Below are 12,317 nucleotides of genomic sequence, written 5' to 3'. Positions count from 1 at the left end.
TAGATAAGATTTAACGCTGGTGTTGGTGCCTTTAAGAAACAACCAGACAATCCGATTGGCCTTGGGGATTTCTTTGGTTCCGATCATTAGTTTGGATACACCTTTATCAAATGATGTATATAGTAATTAAAGACCTTTCATGTGTTGTTGTATCCCGTTTTTTTGGCGTTAGCTGTATTCTCATTCCTCAAATATTTGTTTCCTTCTATACTCGAAACACGCTTTATCGTGGTAATTGAAATCCTATGGCAAAATCTGCTAGAAACAAAACTTTCAAGATCTTTTTCAAATTGTTGGACTAAACAAATTTTGAAGAGATTGAGCAGTGAAAATCGACTTGTATGCGATATAATTTACGATAAGATATGAACAGATAGTTCCCATGCTGTGCTGTCATAAAAGTCAAAGAAAAAGATCGTGGTCACGGGACTCGTTTTCTTGCTTCGAAACAAAATAGAAAAATTCATAAAACATTTCTTTATAAAGGTTGCATTATCTGATTAACAATATATCTCGTATTATATTGCAAAGTTGAAAAACAACATTTAGTCGGTATCTGATTAAAAAAGGAGAAAAGTTATGATAACACTATGATTTTTCATATTAAATGAAAGTTCAAGAGAGATTGTTTCTGGCTATTTTACAAAACAAGAAACATGATGACACCCGATCTACCTGAACACGAAATTATTCAAACTATCCAACTTATTATTGAAAATTTCACCAAAAGTGTGCAAAATATATTCAGGGATAATGCTAGTAAACCTCCGAACATTATTCATTGCAGACATGAGATTTATAGATATCCATATGAACGTTTATTCATTTATTAATAAGTGACTGATCAGTTGATATATTCAATCTAGCCTGACAATGTGTATACCTAGTAAGCTGTTTACTTTATAGACTAACAACATTGTATAGTATAAGACTTATTTTCAATGAGTTTATATATGACTCTTTTTACATTATACTAAAACACTTTAAGCCCAATGTTTACAAAATTCACCAATTCCACATCTTCTTATATATAATAAACAATGTCGTTAAATCATCTAACTTTACCAAATACAAAAAGGTTTTCGTAGTAAAGCAGGAATTATAGTCCATATGAAATCAAATTTGTGAAAACACAACTTCTTTCAAATAATAAAAACACAGAAGTCTCCCCATCAATGAAAGATTTTCAAAATATCTTCCATTTTGCACATGATGCACGCCAAAATAATTCATACTAGACATGAAGTGCATACATTTATAATATAACTGTTTACTAATTGTCATTTACTGTGGATTCATTTAATTTCGTGGGTATCAATTTTCGTGGATTGCTGAAAACTTGCATATTTGTGGATATATGATTTCGTGGTTTTGCCAATCTCTGTATACAAAACCTATTGAAAATAAGTTATTCGTTGAAGATTTGAATTCGTGGTTCACCTGTATTAATGAAACCCACGAAAATTGGTATCCAACGAATAATAATGAATCCATAGTATGGTGATATTTTCTTTCTGGCGTGAAGACTTGTATACCAGGTAAGATGTTAAACTTCATAAACAAATGTTGACAATATATCTAAAGACTTCAGATCAATGTAGGTCCAACATACATGTGTAAAGAGTGAAAATATCTCGTGCATGTTTTGAGAAAAATAAGAAATAAGATGTATTTCAATTTGTATATCTTATTAAAATCAAGAGATATACTTGGTATATGATCAAATCCAGGTTAAATCATCTATAATTTTCTACATAAGGAAATGCCTGTACCAAGTGAGGAATATGAGTTGTTTTCCATTCGTTTAATGTGTATGAGATTTTGTTTTTGCAATTTAATAATGGACTTTCCACTTTGAATTTTTCTTGGAGTTCGGTATTTCATGTTATTTACTTTTTAGCCTGGTTTTATAGCCAGTTTTATAGAGTTTTTTCTCATTTTCAATAGCACATCATCTTCTTAATTTCATATTACTTACTCCTTGAAAGATATGTCATTTAAATTTATTCAATATGGGCATAACTGAATCATTGAATGATGTCGAATATGGAAAGTTTCAAGGGCGGATCGAGGGGTTTCCAGGGGTTAAACCCCCCTTTTTTGACGATCAATGCATTTGAATGGATGTATATGGTTAGAAGCCTTCTCCCTTTATCCTGGGATTGGAACACCTTTTTTAAAATGACTCGATCCGCCAATGCCGTCTTTATTAGACTATCAACAAGTTACATGTGCTTGAGTCTTGGATCTTAGTTAACTGCTCGACCAAAGAGGAGTTTTGACAATAATAGTAGGCGAGTTAAATAACAACTGTCACATTCCTGACTTGATACTCGCATTTGTAGGGTACGTGGATTGTTGTTTGCTTAAAGATAAGTAGAAAATGCATGTTTTGATATACTTGTAAATAAGAAATGAGATTTATATCAATTTGTTTTTCTTATTAACGATACGAGATATACTGGATATATGATCAAATCCAAGTTATCATATACAATGGAACGCCACAGCTGTCTTATGTGGAATTCTGATATTACTTTACGTTGTTTTATTATTACTAAATGATAGTTTGTCTTTACTTAATATGGTTTTGACATTACGTAATGATGTTTTAATATATCTCAATATGGACTAGTTATAACCGCATAACTCTCCAACAGTTTGAATCCTAGGAAGTTTTCTCTTAACTGTCTGTTTGTACATATATAGGTGTGCTGCATGTGGTCAGGGTTTATTTTCTATTAATATTTGTTCTTTTGGGAGAAAGTTGAACTTTGTTATTTTTGGGAAAATTTACTTGCATAAGTAGGGCGTTTCCATATAACTCCTCCTACAGTTTGAATGCTAGGAATTTATCACTCTACTGGCTGTTTGTACATGTATTGAAGGTGTGCTTGGGTCAGGGTTTTTTTCTTTTTATTATTTTTCCTCTTTTGGGAGAAAAAAATTGAACTTTGTCCTTTTTGGGGTATAAGCGGTTAAATGAGTGGAGTGCGGGGCATCACTTTGTCTAGTTTACATTTTTTTCTCGTGTTGTGCTTTCACACTTCTGTTACAGGCCGATGTTAGGTTATGATTTATCGCTCACATACATGTTAAACTCTGCAACGTGCATTTTCTTCATATACCTGCTTCAAGTCAGGAGCATTAAGTTCAATTGTTGTCGTTGTATACATATGTGTTATATTGTTCTTTTGTAAATTAGACCGTTAGTTTTTTCGTGTGATTTTTTTTTCACATAGTGCATGGTGGCCTTTTGTAGCTGACTATATATATGTTTTCATATATCTACTGCATTTAAACTCTGGTGGATAGTTGTCTCATTGGCAATCACACCACATTTAACAGTACTTTATTTCAACTCCTATGTTGCGTTTTGTATACTGTAACATTGTTTAATTAGTACGCAGACCCCGGAGCCGTCTTTTCTGAAGCCCGAGCAAAAGCGCTTGTTACGCAATAGAAAATTTAATTACGACCTCTAAAAGACATATAAAAATAGCTCTAATTTCAACTCGAAATCTTAATTAATCTAAATGATACTTAAATTCGAATCTTACTCAAACTCTACCTCAAGAATTGACTCAAATTCAAAGTTGTAACTAGAACTCTGCCTTTAAATGTGATTCAAATTCGAAGTCCAACTCAAAACTCAATTCTAACAAGAACTTTAATTCTAAACATGACTTGAATTCGAAAACTAACTCAAAGTATAACTCAAACAGTAGCCCAAACTTTAATTCGAATGAACTAATTCGATGGATGGCCAAACACATTCAAGGCACATACAACATTGAAATCTATCTTAAAATAGAACAGGTTTTTCCGAATTGGTCACGTGGTTTTATCTCATCAAGTAATGGGATTACCACATCAAAGAATGACAGGACCACATCAAAGAATGACAAGACCACATCAAATAATGAAACAAACACATCAAGTGGTGTAAAATCGTCAAATTTTGAAACATCATTACGTAATGTTAAAAACATATAAAGAATAGACTAATCATGATTATGAAATAACAAAACCACATCATTTAATGAAACAATTACATTACGTTAAGTTACATACACATAGAGAAATGTTAGAAACGCATTGACTAATGACACAACCATATTGAATAATGGTGAAACCACATCGAGTAATGACAAAACCATATTGAGTAATGACAAAACTATATAAAGTCAATACGAAACTATATCGTGTAATATCGAAATATCATTAAGTAATGACTATTCCATATTGAGTTATTTTAAAACACCATTACGTAATGTCAAAACCATATTAAGTAAGGACAAACTATCAGTAAGTAATAATAAAACAACATAAAATAATATCAGAATTCCACATAAGACAGCTGTGGCGTTCCATAATATACCATTGTGTACATAAGGAAATTGCCTATACAAAGTAAGGAATAAGTTATTTTCCATTTGTTTCCATGTGTATGAGATTTCGTTTTTGCCATTTTTAAAATAAGTGACTTTTCAATTTCTATTTTCCATGGAGTTTTTGTTTGTTGTTATTTTAGAGCCCCTTTTGAAAATGGATGGACTCGTCTAAGAGGTCTGTATTTGACAATCAACAAGTCACATTGGCTTGAGGCTTTGATTCTTGTTAACCGCAAAGAGGAGGTTGGCCAATTATAGTAGACGAAATGTGTTACTCTTTTAACATACCATAATAACACTTCAGTTCAATTTATCATTAATTCATTTTACAGTACATCATGATTTAAATAGGTTCAAAATAGGTTTGACAATTTTACCTACAAAATCAATCAATGACATCTTTTTAACATCGTGTAGTATTTAAAAGGCACTAGATACGAGTTATTGATTGATGAAAGTGAAATAAGGAAATAATAATTTGATTTGATCAGCAAGTTTGGTCCATTTTTGTCAAAATAAGCTAAGAAACTTTGATGATGATTTTTTTCTTGCAAGTGAATAATTCGACCTTATGGAATTCGTATTCATGTGAATTTTAATTTAACCCCTAAGCTAGAGATTAATAACGCATGAATTGTGTGTGTTGTGATTATTTAAAGGAACAGAATGTCAACATTGTAAGTAAAACAGAGTTAAATCATTTCATTGACTGATTCGATTCTTCAAAAAATCATTCTTATACAGGTAAAAATAATGATTTACTTATGTTTTTAATCTATAAATGAACTTAAATAAACCAAGAAGAATCTATTGCATGAGTTTATCTTCCTATTTATATCTATATTTATTATGTATATATCGCTTCGGGAGGTCAACTCGACAGTTAATTAGATGGCGTCTAGACTAAAAAATATAAAACGAAGCAATATGTTTTGAGCTAATGTCCTGTAAATTATTTATTTTGGACTTTTTTATAATTTAAATAATTATGTTCAACATTGTTATTAAACAAATATGAGAATTGTGTCAAATCGGTGAAAATTAATTTGACAGCTAGTGTCCCTTTTAATATAAACATCATGTAATATTTCAAGCTTTTTCTGTATTTAAATATATATATATATTTATATATAAAACAAACGTTTTAATATAGTTTGCATACATAAGTTATGTTTATATGACAGCTCGTATAAAATTATAACTTGAACTTATAGAGACATGTATGTTACATTCTATAAATAAATTATGTAAAACCTTGATAAGTTATAACAACGTGTTTAAACGGCTTTCTTATGGTAAAACGTAGACAATGCGAACGTCCTATTAAGATTTATTGTTGACTTACAAGTAAAATATAAAAGTTGTGCACATGTATACAATTCATTATTGAATGCATAGATTTTCCTAGGTAACCACTTTATGTAGCTTCTGCACACTCGTATTTATGATTCATACTTTGCAAGTTAATTTATTTGTATACGTCTATTTGTATATACGAATTTATGCGACTGACAGACAAGTACGATGTTTAGCGCTTTAAAACCAGGTTCAATTCACCATTTTCTACATTTGAAAATGCCTGTACCAAGTCCGAAATATAACAGTTGTTTATCATTTGAATTGCCATTTGATAAGGGAATGTCTGATTTGAATATCTTCAGAGTTCAGTATTTTTGTGATTTTACTTTTTCTCTATCACATTTAACTTTATTTCCGAGAATAAAGATGCATCCGCATATGATGACATAGAAATGTTTTGTTGTAGGCAAGCATGAAGTTTGATTGGATACTACCAAAAACGGCTCTATTTGTTACTATTAATATTATTTTAGATAAACATGAAAAAGAATATAAGTAATATTTATCAATTGTATAAAAACAATTTGGCATGTAGATGACATATCTTTCTTTTAATTTAAAATCGCCTTGTATATTATTATTCATATTAAAGATGTCAGATACCTGGTTTTAACTATGATACTTATCAAGTATAGACCAGTCAGCATGCCAGTATTATAAACAAAACAATTCCGCCATACCATGATGAGATACACAAGTATGATCGCTGTCAATACTACCAGTACAGGAATAACACCAGATACATGGTCAAATGTTCTAAATGGGTGTATGATACCAATACATTTCATGAAACTTTCACTTCAAAGGTATGTGTCATAATAAGTTATCCAATAAAATTATCTAGACCACCTAATTTGTCTCGTGGTCACGTGCTACCATCTAGTATGGGTTTAAACCAAAGACTTGCTAGTTAGTATTTGCTGCTTTTCTGTTAAGCATGTCATTTTCTTCTTTTCATACGCGATATGTAGGATTACGAAGAAAGATTATGAATTAATTTGGCATTGTTTACGTTTTATTTCACTTTAAAATGGTGATGCATGCACTCTATCTATCACGAGTGGCATGAAATTTATGAAAGAAATAATATTCGAAAGAATTTGTTTTACAGATATTTTATATTTATTTCAATTTGGTGTGTCTTTACAGATGAACCTTGTTTGCAATTAAAACCTCACATGCCCAGATAATATTTTATGGAGGAGTTCTTGTTGGTGATGTCTCTTTTGGAATATTATCCGACAAGTAAGAAACTCGGATTAAGAGATAGAGAGAGATTTTATCTTGTTAGAACGTAGGTGTTATACATTTCATGAGAGCAGCAACCCATGTTTCATACGGAGAACTATGAGGACAGCGTACCTATTATTAACTACTAGAACATACCCGTGATATCGCGGGTCCGTTACTCAATTAAAGAATATAACTATTCGTAAGCCTTATTTTAGTATTGGTATTGTCATATGATAAAGTCATGCCGATTATAAGATACACAGTGTTCTCTGCTTTCAAATCTTTCTGTTTGAACCCGGTGACCTGGAACTTATCGATAATTGGTTATATTAATTATTTGGAAAACAAAAGGTCCTGGAATGGAGTATTTTTTAATCAACTGCATTGTCCTATATTATTTATAAATAAAGTTGAATTCTTGATTCGCTGTTTTAGTCATGCCCGCTTACAAATTGAAAACTGTACCTATACGCCTTATTTCAAGTCCTGATTTTTAGTAATCGTATTGTTATCTTAGAAAGTCTTACTGATTAAAATACTGCAATAGGGAACAATTTGACAATGATTGAATTTAGTAGTGTCAACCCTGTGATTATGACCCGTGTATAGCAAAATCCTAAGTACATCGTTTGGTTGTGCGCCTGTCAGATGCGGAACGTACAGATAAAGTAATAGGTAACAGGTGAATATACTATTGGTATCGGTATCGGATTCGACCCGGAACTTGTTAATTATTGGCAATATTAATTATGTGGAAAACAAAAGGGTCTGGAGTGGTGTAATTTTTAATCTACACCATTGTCCTGTATTAGCTATATATAAAGTTGAATTCTTTGATTTGTCGTTTTTACCCAATGACGGCTGACAAATTGGACCTCGTTATTTTAGTATTATAGATGTATTCCATAATGAAATAGTTTATATTATAATACCTTTTCTGTGTTGAGTTAAAGTAAAACCCGAAAATTTACAATATATCATGAGATAAATAAAACTAATAATCTATTCTAATTTTTAATTACATTTTTTTTTACAGAATTGGCAGAAAGAAAACATTCTTGTTATCAACCATTATAACATTAGTCGGGCTGTTGGTGTTGCTTTCTCACAGACCTTTTTAGTATTTGTTATACTTGAGTTCATGATTGGTGCTGCACATCACGGTGGAATTATGATATGTTGTGTCATGAGTATGTATGTATGTCTTCAGAACTGTGAATTGTTCCGAATCATGTAGACTTTCTACCTAATGTTTAGATTACCTTACCTTTGAGAATAGCTTTCGGAATTTTTGATCCTCAATACTCCTCAACATTCTTGATATGGCCTTTTAACGAATTTGAAGACGTTTTGAGCACAATTTGATAATTTACTTTTTAACAATGATGCATTTATTATTAAGGGACATGTAACGTACACGTCAATGAGGCACCAAACCAACGAAACATCCAAAACATCAATTGCAAAGGTCTAACATAATAAAGATGTATTTAAATCACCTCCAGTCAGAAGAAGTTGTCAATGAATTAAATAGACTATCAATATTTAACATTCTAATGCAACATAGTTTGTAACGTACAATTTGATTTGATAACGTCACCGATATGACAGTTGCCATTTAATCCTGGACTTTCTGTTTTGAATTTTGCCTCTGAGTTCGATATCTTTGTTATCTTACTTTGCATGTTACCAATTCACAATTGATGTTATGAAAACGTGCGCACAAGCGGCGACCAGGTATGACATATTTAAAATGTATGATTTGACGTTGTTCTCTGTCAGTTTCATTTCAAAGTAGATAACAATATTTGTATTGCAAGCCCGTCGCCAAAAAACTAAATTTGCGATCATCAAACCCAAAATGGTGCCGTTTCAGCTTTAAATACAATACAGTTATCTCCTAAACATTAAGTTCCCTTAATAACAAGTATCATACATGTATTACTTGAGACGGCAACATGATGTTAGGGTGACTTATATTTGTATGCTCTAATAATTACATTACATGTATGTTTCATTATAATACGTTATTGTGATTGGCTACACTACAATCTCGCGTTATTCCTTAAGCTAAAAAATGTAATTATAAGTATTGAATGGTTCTTTTGTAACTTTATAGGGTTGTAAAAGCGTTAATCGTGCGCACAGTTTTAGAATGAAGCGTTCATACAAAATGTACTTCGGTCAACGCTTTTACACCCCAATGTAGTTACTAAAAGAAGCATTCAATTCTTAAATGCTTTGTGGGACCTTATTGAGAGATTATGGCCACTATGTGCATGCTAAATTCAATTGTTTGCAGATCAAAGAATCTTGCAGATTTACAAAGTCCTGTAGACACAAACATTAAGAAATGCACTTTATCAACATGCCGGATTCGCTGCATTTATATAATATGAACATATGTATCTTCTCTTTCAGCTGCAAATTAATGTTTCCCATATAAACTTCTTATTCTATACCACAGAGTGATATTTTATATATTAACATTTAAGTAGTGTATATTTTTTGTAGATGCGTCAACAAAATGTGTTGTGTTCAAAATTTTATTTGTGTATGACTTTTAATTTTAATTACCAACATTAGCCGTAAGCAAGGAGTTTCTCGCGAACAGATGTAAAAATGAATTTTCAGATTCTTAAATTTCTCATTCTGCCATGCCATTCGAGTTAATTATGTAAATGGTTGATGACTTTCAGGTTTTAAGTGGGGTTTGTCCTCTCAATCTCTAATTAAAATGTTCTGTTTTGGTTTTGGTTATTTTTCTCTTACGATTTTTTTTTTAGTATATTTCTTAGAAATTTTTAACTTAATATAGTCAATAAATTACCTCTATTCGACCTCCATAGTAAAACCATACGTTAAATATTTACATAGCATTGGATGCATTATCAAGGAAATGTTGCACAATAAATATTCATAAGAAATATAGTATACAAATTAAAGGAAAGTTCGAGGTATTCAAAAGTCTGTAACATATGTAATATGTAAAAAACATGTTCGATATTTGGTTATATATAGCTACCGCGTTTTATTTGACAGTAACAGTTGCATAATTAGTTGAACTTATTTCCCAGTATTCCTAATAAACCTATTTAACATGACCTTGGTTTTAATAATAAAAAAAAAATACGTTTCAGCTTCTGTTTGTTTACGAAATTCACCTCATAAGTCATGCAGCATTTACACTTTTACCATAATTAAAATTAAAAAAAAACATTAAATGCATATTGTTCTATTTTTCCTTGAAAGGTTTGGAATATGTTGGACCATCTAAAAGAGTCCTTACTGGAATTCCTATACACATCTTTTTCTCGTTTGGTATTATGTATATAGCATTAATGGGTTATCTTCTGCGTAACTGGTTTTATGTACAGCTGGTAGTAGGCGCTCCGTTTGCAGTTTTCTTATCTTATTGGTGGTAAGTTTACACAAACCTCGTTTAATAATACAGTCATTTCTTTTTCCATTGTGTTATATTGATGCATAAGAAGCACATTGTCAAATTATTTTGTCGACTTTTTTCATATCTAATTTTTGTATTTTATGCTTTTTACTGAATACTTGGACGCCTTCCAGCTTATCTGCTATGTTTACACCAAAAACTATCTATCAAAAATAATTATCGTACTGTTCTATTAAGATATAGATAAAGGTATTAATGTCCTCACATGATGATACATGAATCGTCTAGATGGCTTTTGAGCCAGGGAAGATATTATGATGCTGAAAAAATTATACAACAAAAAGCAAAAGTAAACAACAAAAAGATCCCATCTAGGATAATTTATGAACAGACACAGGACACTCCAAAGACGGCAAATGTGTATCATTTGTTTTCTACCTTAGAAATGACTAAAAGAACAATCATACTTCTATGGAACTGGTAAATTCTTTACAGAAATTCTGGTAGATTAGTTCGAAAAAAATGTGAAATATCAATGTTCAACGTGACATGTATATCAAATTACTTATGTGTCTGTATAAACATTAGGAGATGTAGTATGAATGCCAATGAGACAACTATCAGCAAGGGTTTAAAGGACGCTGAAGGTATAGAACCACTTATACACGATATCAATATACTGACAACCTGATAGTCGGTACTTATTGGGGCATACTTTTATAGTCCCTATTGTCATAAATCATGTCCTGTCCCATTTATCCTTCTTACATTTTTTTATTTGTCGTGTGTGCAAAACAATTCAATTCTATTAAGTCATGTTGAACTGAAGGTATCTGCCAGCTATTTGATTACTTGGTGCGTTGTTAGGGTTTTGTCTTTACCATTAGTCTTAATCCTATGTTTCAGAGAAGCCTCGTGATATATTTTAGAACATCACACCAGCATACAGAATGTAACTTTTGAAATACTCTTTTCCCTTCTTTTTGTCTTTTTGTTTACATTTTATAAATTCCTTTGTAAAATGTTTGAAATATAAAACAATAATCAATTGACTATTCTTATAAGCAAAACAAACAATGGAACAGATTACAAAGAGGCAAAAAATTCAAAAGAGAATTCACAAAGCCATGGTAAAACACTAAAAACGAAAAAAAGACAAACAAGTCTATCAATGTTACATAGACTCAACAACATAAACTCCATACATCTCCAGTGCTTCAAAAGGTAGAGAAGCATAATCGATATATCGATATAAACTCAATCAATTGATACTACATGTGATCCAAATATATAATGAATGAATTAATATAGTACATTGTAATTTGGCTAGCGTTTACAGCTATTGATAAACAGGAAATATTTTTATAGAATTGTTTGCTTTGCATCACACATAATTCACAACTTGTTTTTAGGATAGTGGTTGGTATGGTATATTATGGAATAACGATGTATACTGGAGGCAATATTGCTGGCAATTTTTACTTCAACTTTTTCATACTTGCTATCGTAGAAATTCCTGCTAAATTGTTTGTAATTGCAACAATAAACTGCGTTGGAAGAACAAAGGTCCATTGTTTCTGTATGGTTGATGGGGGTGTAGCTTGTTTTTGTACAATATTCACAGTTTTATATGGAGGTGATGGTAAGGTGTATTTTTATCTCGACTAAAATTAGTCGTTTATTCGTACCCATAGAAGTGTTAGATGCCTTATAAACCATACAAAATATCAGAAAAAAGACACAAGAAACAAAGGAAACAGCAAAAATTGAAAAGTAACCACCAACCCTATAGTAAAATAAAATACTTCTAAGGGTCTTATTCGCTTAACTGAAGCTATTGTGTAGATCTTGCATCAATGCTTATTTTGCTGTTTAAAGTGCATTATTGCGTATTAAACATGTATTTAAGGAGGCTCGAGGTTACA

The 12,317-nt window shown here is 31.2% G+C and overlaps 1 pseudogene; it reads left to right on the top strand.

Moving 5' to 3' along the window:
• The first annotated feature begins 5,023 nt into the window (after window positions 1-5,023).
• On the top strand, window positions 5,024-11,083 carry LOC143049542 (organic cation transporter protein-like; annotated as a pseudogene).
• The last annotated feature ends 1,234 nt before the right edge of the window (window positions 11,084-12,317 follow it).

The sequence above is a fragment of the Mytilus galloprovincialis genome, chromosome 10 (genome assembly GCF_965363235.1).
Source record: "Mytilus galloprovincialis chromosome 10, xbMytGall1.hap1.1, whole genome shotgun sequence".
Classification (NCBI taxonomy): Eukaryota; Metazoa; Mollusca; class Bivalvia; order Mytilida; family Mytilidae; genus Mytilus; species Mytilus galloprovincialis.
This window is presented reverse-complemented; position numbering and strand designations above follow the sequence as displayed.